General features: G+C 45.6%; 1 pseudogene; it reads left to right on the plus strand.

Moving 5' to 3' along the window:
• The first annotated feature begins 3,864 nt into the window (after positions 1-3,864).
• On the plus strand, positions 3,865-5,270 carry LOC136163401 (splicing factor 45 pseudogene; annotated as a pseudogene).
• Positions 5,271-12,692: the final 7,422 nt, after the last annotated feature.

A 12,692-nucleotide genomic window follows, 5' to 3' on the forward strand; every position in this document is an offset into this window, starting at 1 on the left:
AGCCAGAGGCTGGCAGTTCAATCTATGAATCCAGACTAATTCTTCGTCTCTTTCAGAGCCCTCCTATCTGCTTTTTAACACTTCACCAACTCCCTCAAGCCAGAGAGGAAGCAGAAAAATAAAAACATCAAAATATTTCACCCAGGAATTTGGATTATTGTGGCCTTTTCCCCTCCTTCTCTCAGTAAAGTGATATTCCCTATTCACTAAATGTTGCTATCTGTTTCTTTCTATATCCATCAGGTTATGCTAGTTTCCACTGTAGTAACTGACAACCTCAAATATCTTAAAAGCTTAAAATGATGGCTTCTTGCTCAGTTATCCTAAGTACACCGGCAGCTCCGGCACCTTCCAGGTAGCTGTCCTCTGGTTGTACCCCATGACACACTGCCTCACATGACCATTGCAGAAGAAGAAGCGAGGATGTGGAGAAGCTCACACTAACTCTAAGGCACTTGCACCCAGAAGCAGCCTGCACCTCCTCCAATCACATTATCAGGGACAGAAAGATCACACGAGACACCCATCCTCAGAAGCCAGGGAAGTCCAACCTTCCTGCTCACCTAAAGCAGGGGAAGTGGGAATACTGAGAGGCAGCGTTAGTGGCTTCCACACCTGCTTTGCTCCCCAACATGAGAAACCCTGTTATTGTTTGGTTTTTACTTCGATTTTTTGAAACCCCAGTTGTGTCTGGAGTTGTGTCCAAATGCTTGGGGATAACAGTACTTGAATGACAATTTCCCTGGTGGTACACTGGATGGGAATCCACCTGCCAGTGCAGGAGACATGGGTTTGATCCCTGGTCCGGGAAGATTCCACAGGCCATGGGCAACTAAAGCCCATGTGCCACAACTATTGAGCCCATGTGCTACAACTACTGAAGCCTGTGTGCCAACTACTGAAGCCTGTGCGCCCAGAGCCCGTGCTCTGCAACAAGAGAAGCCACCACAATGCAAAGCCCATGCACTGCAACTAGAGAACAGCCCCTGCTCTCTGAGACTACAGAAGGCCCACATGCAGCAATGAAGACCCAGCACAACCAAAAATAAATAAATAAATAATGTTTCTAGAAAAAGAGGACTTGAATGACTTAACTGGTAAAACAGCAGTCTGGCTGCCCTTGTCCTGCTTATTCTTTGACACGAATTACTTTTTGAAAGCTCTCCTCTAGACACTACGCTCTAGGCACTACCCTCTAGGGGACCCTGAGGGCTTCATCAACAGTGCACGTTCAATGGGGTTCCACTGTAAGGAGCCATTCCCATTCTTTTCATGACTCTTCCATGTAAGTACTGCCAAGGATCTGTAAAGCAAGAGGGTCTTTTGTGGTTTTAGAACCAAGTTTCCAAACATATAAACTGATAAGAAAGACCATTAGAAGATGATTAGACCATTAGAATATGCCAGCAAATTTGGAAAACTCAGCAGTGGCCACAGGACTGGAAAGGTCTGTTTTCATTCCAGTCCCAAAGAAAGGCAATGCTGAGGAATGCTCAAACTACCACACATATGCACACATCTCACATGCTAGCAAAGTAATGCTCAAAATTCTCCAAGCCAGGCTTCAACAGTACATGAACCATGAACTTCCAGATGTTCAAGATGGATTTAGAAAAGTCAGAGGAACCAGAGATCAAATTGCCAACATCCATTGGCTCATCAGAAAAGCAAGAGAGGTCCAGAAAAACATCTGCTTTGTTGACTATGCCAAAGCCTTTGACTCTGTGTATCACAACAAACTGTGGGAAATTCTTCAAGAGATGGGAATACCAGCCCACGTTACCTGCCTCCTGAGAAATCTGTATGCAGGTCAGGAAGTAACAGTTAGAACCGGACATGGAAAAACAGACTGGTTCCAAATAGGGAAAGGAGTAAATCAAGGCTGTATATTGTCACCCTGCTTATTTAACTTATATGCAGAGTACACTATGAGAAACGCTAAAGCTGGAATAAAGACTGCTGGGAAAAATATTAATAACCTCAGATATGCAGATAACACCACCCTTATGGGAGAAAGCAAAAAAGAACTAAACAGCCTCTTGATGAAAGTGAAAGAGGAGAGTGAAATAGTTGGCTTAAAGCTCAACATTCAGAAAACTAAGATCATGACATCCAGTCCCATCACTTCATGGCAAATAGATGGGGAACAGTGGAAACAGTGACAGACTTTATTTTTTAGACTCTAAGATCACTGCAGATGGTAACTGCAGCCATAAAATTAAAAGACACTTGCTCCTTGGAAGAAAAGTTATGAACCACCTGGACAGCATATTAAAAAGCAGAGACATTACTTCGCCAACAAAGGTCTGTCTAGTCAAAGCTATGGTTTTTCCAGTAGTCATGTATGGGCGTGACAGTTGGACTATAAAGAAAGATGAGCGCCAAAGAATTGATGTTTTTGAGCTGTGGTGTTGGAGAAGACTCTTGAGAGTCCCATGTTCAGCAAGGAGATCCAACCAGTCCATCCTAAAGGAAATCAGTCCTGAATATTCATTGGAAGGACTGATGTTGAAGTTGAAACTCCAATACTTAGGCTACCTGATTCGAAGAACTGACTTATTTGAAAAGACTCTGATTCTAGGAAAGACTGAAGGTGGGAGGAGAAGGGGATGACAGAGGATGAGATGGTTGGATGGCAGCACTGACTCGATGGATGAGTTTGAGTAAACTCCGGGAGTTGATGATAGACAGGGAGGCCTGGCATGCTGCAGTCCATGGTCGCAAAGAGTCAGACATGACTGAGCAACTGAACTGAACTGAACTGAAAATAAAAAGTAAACATCTTGGTGTGTGTGTGTGTGTGTATATATAATGGAATATTACTCAGCTGTAAAAAATGAAATAATGCCATTTGCAGCATGGACCTAGAAACTGTCATGTGCTCAGTTGTGTCTGACTGAGTTGTGACTCCACAGACTATAGCCCGCCAGGCTCCTCTGTCCATGGGATTTCACAACAAGAATACTGGAGTGGGTTTCCATTTCCTCCTCCAGGGGATCTTCCCAACCCAGGGATCAAACCTCCATCTCCTGCATTGCAGGCATATTCTTTACTGTCTGATCCATCAAGAGTGAAGCCAAGTTTGGGCCCCCTCTGAGTGGGAGAAACCAAGGGAGCCAGAAGACTGCTCAAGGCCCATGGCCAACCAGGCCCAGACGACAGCACCCAGCAGGTACCCCACTACACACAGACTGGAGGCCCCTGAGGCAACTTCTCCCCTCAAGGCAGCCACTGCCATCCCTCACAGACATGATTTACAGAGGGGTGGCCGGGTGGCAGGGCAGGGATGAAACAGAGGGAGAGAAATTGAGGGAAGAGGTGTCACACCAAAATTAAAGAGCAAATTTCAGGTCACATAGACAGAAACTCGGTTCTACACACCATGAGCATCCACAGAAGCCGACAGGGCTGCCCTCACGGCAGTCCTGTCCAGGCTAAAAGCAATGCTCTTAACAGCCTGCCTCCACATCCGGATGCAGCGTTGGCTACCTGTCCCCTGGCCAAGCCCCCTGACTTCTGTCAGCATCTGTTACCTCATTTATAAAGTGGACGTGAGGGCGCCGGAGCGGTGTTGCCGTCGGGGGCTGACGCCGAGCGCCCAGCCCGCGGTGTCGGCCGCGCGTTGGCGTCGGTGCGCCGCCGCGGCCCGGGAGCGTCGGCCGGGCGCGTTGGTAAAAGAAAAAGGAGCATACCTGGAAGATGTGTTGATCAAAGGCTGATGTTACTATGAAAAAGACGTCAATGTGTTTGCAGCAGAGAGGATGCATGAATCAACTGTGATATATTTACAAGTACTCAAGGCAGCTAAAGTGAAGATATATATACACCTTTAAAGGAATGGATGCAGCAAGTTGTGTCGCACTGAACTGAGAAGATGTCCCTGTACGATGATCTGGGAGTGGAGACCAGCGACTCAAAAACAGAAGGCTGGTCCAAAAACTTCAAACTCCTGCAGTCTCAGCTCCAGGTGAAGAAGGCAGCTCTCACTCAGGCCAAGAGCCAGAGGACAAAACAAAGTACAGTCCTTGCTCCAGTAATCGACCTAAAGCGAGGCGGCTCTTCAGATGAGCGGCAGATCGTGGACACTCCACCGCACGTGGCTGCAGGCCTCAAGGACCCTGTTCCCAGCGGGTTTTCTGCAGGAGAAGTTTTGATCCCCTTAGCTGTTGAATATGATCCCATGTTTCCTAACGATTATGAGAAAGTAGTGAAGCGCCAAAGAGAGGAGCGACAGAGGCAGCGGGAGCTGGAAAGACAGAAGGAAATAGAAGAGAGAGAAAAGAGGCGTAAAGACAGACATGAAGCTAGTGGGTTTTCCAGGCGACCCGATCCAGATTCTGATGAAGATGAAGATTATGAGCGAGAGAGGAGGAAAAGAAGTATGGGCGGAGCTGCCATTGCACCTCCCACGTCTCTTGTGGAGAAGGACAAAGAGTTACCCCGAGACTTCCCTTATGAAGAGGATTCACGACCTCGCTCACAGTCTTCCAAAGCTGCTATCCCTCCCCCAGTGTATGAGGAACAAGACAGACCCCGATCCCCGACCGGCCCTGGCAACTCCTTCCTCGCCAACATGGGGGGCACGGTAGCACATAAAATCATGCAGAAGTACGGCTTCCGGGAAGGCCAGGGTCTCGGGAAGCATGAGCAGGGCCTGAGCACAGCGCTGTCGGTGGAGAAGACCAGCAAGCGGGGCGGCAAAATCATCGTGGGTGACGCCACTGAGAAAGACGCAGACAAGAAGTCGGATTCGAATCCATTAACTGAAATTCTTAAGTGTCCTACCAAAGTGGTCCTACTCAGGAACATGGTTGGTGCAGGAGAGGTGGATGAAGACTTGGAAGTAGAAACCAAGGAAGAGTGTGAAAAATATGGCCAAGTTGGAAAGTGTGTGATATTTGAAATTCCTGGCGCCCCTGATGATGAAGCAGTACGAATATTTTTAGAATTCGAGAGGGTTGAGTCAGCAATTAAAGCTGTTGTTGATCTGAACGGGAGGTATTTTGGTGGACGGGTGGTCAAAGCATGTTTCTACAATTTGGATAAATTCAGGGTCCTGGATTTGGCAGAACAAGTTTGATTTTAAAAACTAGAGCCTGAGTCATCTCCAGCGATCCTTCAGCGAGCTACAGAGTGAGCAGAGGAGAACAAGGCATCAGGGGGCCCTTCCTGGCTGTGGGTGCATAGACTCTGTAAGGACTTCTAAGATATGTTGACTGATCCCTTTTTTATTTTGTGGTTTTTTAATATAGTATAAAAATCCTTTTAAAAAAACAAACAAAAAAAAAAATATAAAGTGGACGTGAAAAAACTGGCTCCGTCGATATGTGCTTTTAAGGACTGAATGACTTAAAACATAGACAAGTTCTTGGTTTGATATCTGACAGATAGACAATATCTAAACACCTATTACAAAGACACTGTCTTAGCCTTCCCTGGCGGCTCAGTGGTTCAGAATGCACCTGCCAATGCAGAGGACACAGGTTCAGTGTCTGCTCCAGGAAGATCCCAGGTGCTGAGGAATAACTAATAAGTCCGTGCACACCATACTGAAGCCTGTGTGTACACAGCCTGTGCACTGCAACGAGAGAGGCCTCACGAGGAGAAGCCCGTGCACCACAACTAGGGAAAGCCCGCCTGCAGCAATGAAGACCCACTGTACCAAAACGGGAAAGAGACTGCCTGCAGTGCGGGAGACCCGGATTCGATCCCCGGATCAAGAAACCCCCTGGAGAAGGAAATGGCAACCCACTCTAGTACTCCTGCTTGGGAAATCCCATCCATGGCTGCAGGAGCCTGGCAGGCTACAGTCCACAGTGTCGCAAAGAGTTGGGCAGGGCTGAGCGACTTCACTTTCACACTTCCAAATAAACAAACAGAAACAAAAAGCAAAGGTGCTCTCTTTCTAATCTTTGGTAAACTCACTCTCAGCAGGGAAGAAAGGAACCACCACTCTCCACCTCTCTTCCACTCCGGCCCCCACTCCCAGAAAGAGCCCTGGTCTTATTCACGCACTTCCCTTGTTTACAGGATGAAGTCCGGCACCCTGGTTGAAGTTTACTCTGTGTTTGGAAGAAGCTGCTCTTGCTGCAGCTTCAGGCCTGTTTTTTCACTTCAGCTACTGGCTATCACCTCAGTCTGCCAAAAGCTTCAGCAGGCCACTGAGGTGGGCAATTGATTTTTTTTCCCCCTTAATTTGGGGCCAGAGGCAACGGCTTCTTTCAAGAAATGAAATCATAGCTCTGACTGTTCTCAGTGGGGAGGAGGTCAGGACTCAGTGTGAGGAGAGGTGATATCTCCCTGTTCCAAGATTCCCAGGCAATGAATCTGCTTGGAGGTAGACACGGTTGGCCTGGGTCCACAGAAATGGGCAACCCCTTGTGTTAAGTGTCATCTGGAGAGAAAAAAATCACAGAACCTGCCCAGCCCAAGGCAGTTAGCAAAATCCAGGCCAGTGCTGTGAGCTACAGCAAAAACAATGAGCGGAAAAGGAAGAAACAGAGACAAAGAGTATGTGGTTTTAAGCTACATGGTCTTTACTTAAAGAGGTGTCCAGCTATGAAATAGCTGCTTGGAATTCAATACGGAAAATACAGGAGCGTTATGGGATCATAATCCCAACCAAATTTTGAAGTCAATTCACAAAGCTGCATCACACTGCAGAGAAAATACTCAGAGTACCTCTAAATTCACAGTTCAAAAATGACATTCTGTTGGTCAAGTTTCTAGCAGCTTTTTTGGAGGTGTCCTCTGCTTTGAGCCCTGAGCTTTTACTCAGGATAAGATAGAAAGAGAAATAGGGATGCTAGTGGACTTTGAATCCCACAGGGCTGGTCTAAATGGCGTAAGGAACTCCACAATCTCAGGGCAGAGTTGTCTGTCACTCAGAACCACAGATGGAAAACTCAGATCCCCAAAACCTCCACTGAAGAAGCAAAACAGCAGATATGTTATGAGTGGCATCAAGTCAGGGCATTTTTTTTTCTTATTTCCTTTTCTGTATAGAACCATCCAGTCATCTAAACCTCATGGCTATAACCAGGAGAGTCATTTAGTCTGAAATGCGCTGGTTCCATTTGTCCATGAAGTGGTAGTAATACACTCTTTCCCAAAGGGAGCAACAGCAAGAACGGCAATGTAATTTATTTTTTATTGCTGAGTTGGGCTTTTCAATTTTTGCAGACATATCTTTAATAGATTTTCCGACATTTTATTTGTTGAAAAATTTCCATGCCCTTGCATAATTTCAATTATTCAGTGGAAAACACAGTTTGGGGAATTGCTTCCAGCCACTTATTCAGCCCTTTGAATAAGCCATATTTATTACTTGAATTGATTACTTTGCCCATTTGAAGATTAGCTCGGATGAACAGGGATTAGGAGAGAATGCATTTTTAATTCTTTCTCCTCCTGCAATCACACAGGGGACCTTTTTTTCTTGGAGCAGCTCCGAATCTGGCTGTGCAGACGTCTGGGGTCCTACCAGAGAGGAACAGCAAAGGGGGGGGTGCCATTGGGGCTTCCCAGGCAGCCAGGTGGTAAAGAATCTGCCTGCCAATGAAGGAAATACAGATTTGATCCCTGAGTTGGGAAGATCTCCTGAAGAGGAAATGGCAACCCACTCCAGTAGTCTTGCCTGGGAAATCCCATGGATTGAGAACTCTGGCAGGCTACAGTACATGGGGTTGCAAAGAGACATGACTGAGCACACACACGCCATGGGGGTACCACATCAGAACATCCATCAGCTGCAGGCAGCAGAGCCTCGTTGAATCTCTAAATACAGGAAATCTGGAGATGGGCAATTACTGGCCTTGGCTCAGGGAATCGACAAAGCCCTGGGCTGACATCGCAGGATGTTTTTTGGACCACAAACGGCTGTAGCAAATCAGCTCATCACATCCACAAAGAAGAGTCAAAGGGGAAAGACCACTTCTGGACATTCTGCCTCTTTCTATTAGGAAATGAAAACCTTTTCCAGCAGTCTCCCATTGGCCTCCCCTTACTTCCACTCCCACCCTCAGTCCAAGCTACCATCTTATCACCCCCACTACATTCTCGTTTCTCTTCCACCTTCTTCTCCTTGCCCTGCCTGCCTTTTCTCAATATAACAACCAGAGTGAACACATTGAAGTGAAAATGAGATCATGCAACTGCTGTGCCCTGAATTCCAGTAGTTTCCCCACATACGGCAGGAAGAAGTCCAGACTCCTTGGAGGGGTTGTGAAGTCCACATGATCTGGCCATCTCCGTCTATCTGTGGTCTCTACCCACCAAACAATCTGTGTCCACTCTGCTCCAGCCACACTGGCTCCTTCTGGGTTTTTAAAGTATTTATGTTTTTATTATTTATTTGGCTACATCCGGTCTTCGTCGCAGCATGTGGGATCTTTGGTTGCAGCGCACAGACTCTCTAGATGCAGCACAGGTTCCAGAGCGCATGGTCTTCAGTAGTTGCAACTCATGGGTTTGGCTGCTCCATGGCATCTGGGGTCCTAGTTTCCCAACCAGTGGTTGAAACCATGTCCCCTGCATTGCAAGGCAGATTCTTAACCACTGGACCACCAGGGAAGTCCCTGGCTCCCACTATTTTAATAAGACCAGCCTTTTCCTCCCCATCAGGGCCTCTGCACATGCTCTTCCTGCTGCCTGGCATGCTACGCCTCTGATAACTATACAATCGGCTCCCTGACCTTCTGCAATCTTTGTTCACATTTCATCTTAAAGGTGAGATCTTCCCTGACCACGCTATTCATAAATCCAACTTCCCTTTCCCCATTTCTTTCCATGGTTTATCTTACTATTTTTGCATAGTATTATCTAACATATCCTAGAAGAGGGCATGGCAACCCCCTCTCGTATTCTTGCCTGGAGAATCCCCATGGACAGAGGAGCCTGGCGAACTACAGTCCATGGGGTCACAAAGAGGTCGACATGACTGTGCAACTAAGCATATATAACATATACATTAAGTCCCCTACATATGAATGAGTCCCATTCTGAGAGCGTGTCTGAAAGTCCAATTTGCTCATAGGTCCAACAAACTGAGCCTAGGGACCCAATTAACATGATTCTGCTATATAGTACTGCACTGTAATAAGGTTTATAATACTTTTCAGACAAACAATACACACAAAACACACAAAAAATAAGAAAGCCTTTTCATCTTACAGCACAGTATCCTAAAAAGTACAGTAGTACAGGACAGCAGCTGGCATACAGGGGCTGGCATCGAGTGAGAGAAAAGTTCCCAACTAGAGGAGGGCAAGGAGGTGGGACATGGTGGAGCTAAAGTCAGTCAGCAATACGAGAGTGAGGGCAGGCTGCAGCTCCACTCGAGTCTGACATCGATGGAACACACATTCACGTCTTTGAAAGTTCACAACTGCAAGATGTGTATGTAGAGGACTTAGTGTATACCTATTTATCTTTTTAACCTGCCTCCCCCCAGTGACTGGAACAGAGCCTCACATGAGTTATCCACCAAGGCACTCATGGAAGAATGCAAGAATGGGTGGGACAGAACTAGTTTGCAAGGTCTCTACTAGAAAGAGCCTATGTGCCACATATGTGGTACTCTGGCCTCTATAGCAAGAGCCTATCAGGAGAAAGGGGACTAGGAATTACTTTGGGGGTGGGGGGGGATTGCCACATGCAGCTTATGTGGGCGCTAGTGGTAAAAAACCTGTCTGCCAATGTAGGAGACATAAGAGATTCAGGTTCAATCCCTGGGTCAGGAAGACCTCCTGGAGGAGGAAATGGCAACCCACTTCGGTATTCTTGCCTGGAAAATCCCATGGACAGAGAAGCCTGGTGGGCTACAGTCCAGAGGGTCGAAAACAATCAGACATGACCAAAGTGACTTAGCACACACACATACACAGCTTGTGGGATCTTGGTTCTTAGTTCCCCAACCAGGAATTGAACCTGTGTCCTCAGCAGTGAAAGCACAGAGTCCTAACCAGTGGACTGTATGGAAGTCCCTAGAAATGACTTCTGAGCGATCAACTAACCATGAGTGTGATATAGATACACCAGCCCTTCTTCATTAAAACAAAATTCCAATCTACAACCACGTGTGAATGATTGTAACAAAACTGATCAAATTATTCTGATTTTTCTCACTGAGGACTCCCAAGGTTAGCTGGAGTTATTAAGGATAAGGGGAAAGAGGAAAAAATAAAAACAGATCATAGATCTTCATAGACATGGGTCATTCATTCTTTAAATCCTCAGGACAGCCCCCAGAGGAAAGCAAAGTTAGGAGACACTGGGCAAGGTGTCCGCAGACCCTGTGGGGGTGTGATACTGGGGGTGTCAGTCTCCACTGAAGGTGCTGGACACCCCACTGTGGAGACCCGCACTGTCCAGTGCTGTGGTCATCAGCCACAGGGGCTGTGAAGCACTTGAAATGTGGCTGATCCAACTTGAGATGTGCCATCAGGCAAATACATAACAGATTTTGATGGCTTAGTAGGCAAAAAATGTAAAATATCTCACTAATACCTTTCATATTGATTACACATTTAAGGGAAGATATTTGGGATATAATGAGTTGAACAAAATATGTTACTAAAATTAATTACACCTGTTTGTTTTTACTTTTTTCATGTGGCTACTAGAAAATTTTAAGTCACATTTGTGGCTTGTGTTATACTTCTACTGGACAGAGCGGACAATTTGTCACATTATACTGCCATTATTTGTTTTATCTCTATCTCACCCACCAGACTGGGAACTCAAGGAGAAGAGAAAAGAGAACCTTCCAGTGCCAGAGAGAGATTTATGATAAATACTCCAGAAACATTTGTTGAACGAAGCTGTGAAAAAAAAAAACTGCAGCTATTAAATGATTTTGAAATAGTTATAAATCTTTTCGAATTATATGCTATAAATTACTACTGAACTGACCACCAATCTGTTAGGTGTGGATTTTCAATACATATGGTTAGTTTCTATGTCCATATAAGTTCACAGGCATAGAGAAAATGAGTATTTCAAAACTATACCAAGCCTTATGCACATGAACTCAAACCTGCACACATTTATCTTTCAGGTGAGTTAGGCAGCCTGCTACTTATAAAATGCTGCAAGTGACATAATTTGACTCTGTAGTCAGCTCTTCTATCTATATTCCTACTATGCAATGGCTGATCCAAGGACCCGCAGCAGGAGCATCACCTGGGAGCTCCTGAGAAATGCAGCACTTCTATGCACCCTGATGTTCATTGCAGCACTGTTTACAATAGTCAGAACACAGAAGCAACCTAGACACCCATCAACAGAAGAATGGGTAAAGATGTGTTACATATATACAATGAAATGTTGTTGTCCAGTCAGTAACTCATGTCCAACTCTTTGCAACCCCATGAACTGCGTAGCACCCCCAGGCTCCTCTGTCCATGGGGTTCAGGATTATTACTCAGGCATAAAGAGAAACAAAATAATGCCATTTTCAGTGACATGGATGGACCTAGAGAGTGTCATACAAAGTGAAGTAATTCAGAAAGAGAAATACAAATATTGTATAATATTGCTTATATGTGGAATCTAGACAAATGGTACAGATGAACTTAACTGCAAAGCAGAAATAGAATCATAGAGGTAGGAAACAAATTTATAGTCACCAAGTGGAGAAGAGGGGGTGGAATGAATCGGGAGGTTGGGATTGACATATATACACCACTATAAAATAGACAACTAATGAGAACCTACCGTATAGCACAGGGAACTCTACTCAATGCTCTGTGGTGACTTAAATAGGAAGATCTTAAAAAGAGTAGATACATGTATATGTATAAGTGAATCACCCTGATGTACAGCAGAAGCTAATACAACATTGTAAAGCAACTATAACCCAATGAGATTTTTTTTTTTAAAAGAAAGAAATGTAGCACTTCTGGTTGCACCCCAAACTTACTGAACCAGAACAGGATTTCCAGTTAATAGTATGCACGTAAAATCTGAGAAGCCTAAGCTGTCTGTTTTTGCTTTTTAACTCTGGGAAGAAGGCCACCTGGGAACTTGGCTAGCATTCCTTTTCATTTTTCACACCTTGTTTGCTAAAAATAATTGAGCACTTACTTTGTGTAAGATGCTATCCTAGGCCCAGAGATCCAAGGGTGAACCAGGCACATGGCTTATGTCTCCTGTTACTGAGACCTCGCTCCTTGTATGGCAGCTGGATACACCAGGTACCAGAGCCCCAGCAAGCACTGCTGGGGGTGTGTACTGGAGCGAGAGGGCAGGCACAGTACAAACAGCCCCATTTCTGCAGTGAACCTGCAGATAGCCACCTCATGGGTCGTGCATCTCAGCATGTCCAGAGGAAAGGAAGCAGCCAACACTCTCCTTTTCAAGAAAGAAACTTTCCCTGAATATGCCCGTTTCCATAGAGACCCAAGAACCTGCAAAAGCTTCCATCAGCTTTTTGGTCCCCAGGCTCTCGTGCAAGCAAGCTTAATTCCCTTTTGTCTGAGTCTCTGGGATCGCATGAGTTTTCTTACTCTGGGGAAATGCAGGGTATTTTAGTCACAGGTGTATGGTCCCAGGGAGCAAAATCAACTCACACTGCATCTCAGCAGCAGTCCTCAGACACTCTGTGGTGGCCGATTTGTGCTGAAATCTCAATGAACTCTGAGACATAATCAGGAAATCAAACTCCCAGATTTCTTTTCCTCTATTTGTACAAT

Source organism: Muntiacus reevesi, chromosome 3, assembly GCF_963930625.1.
Source record: "Muntiacus reevesi chromosome 3, mMunRee1.1, whole genome shotgun sequence".
In the NCBI taxonomy this organism is placed as follows: Eukaryota; Metazoa; Chordata; class Mammalia; order Artiodactyla; family Cervidae; genus Muntiacus; species Muntiacus reevesi.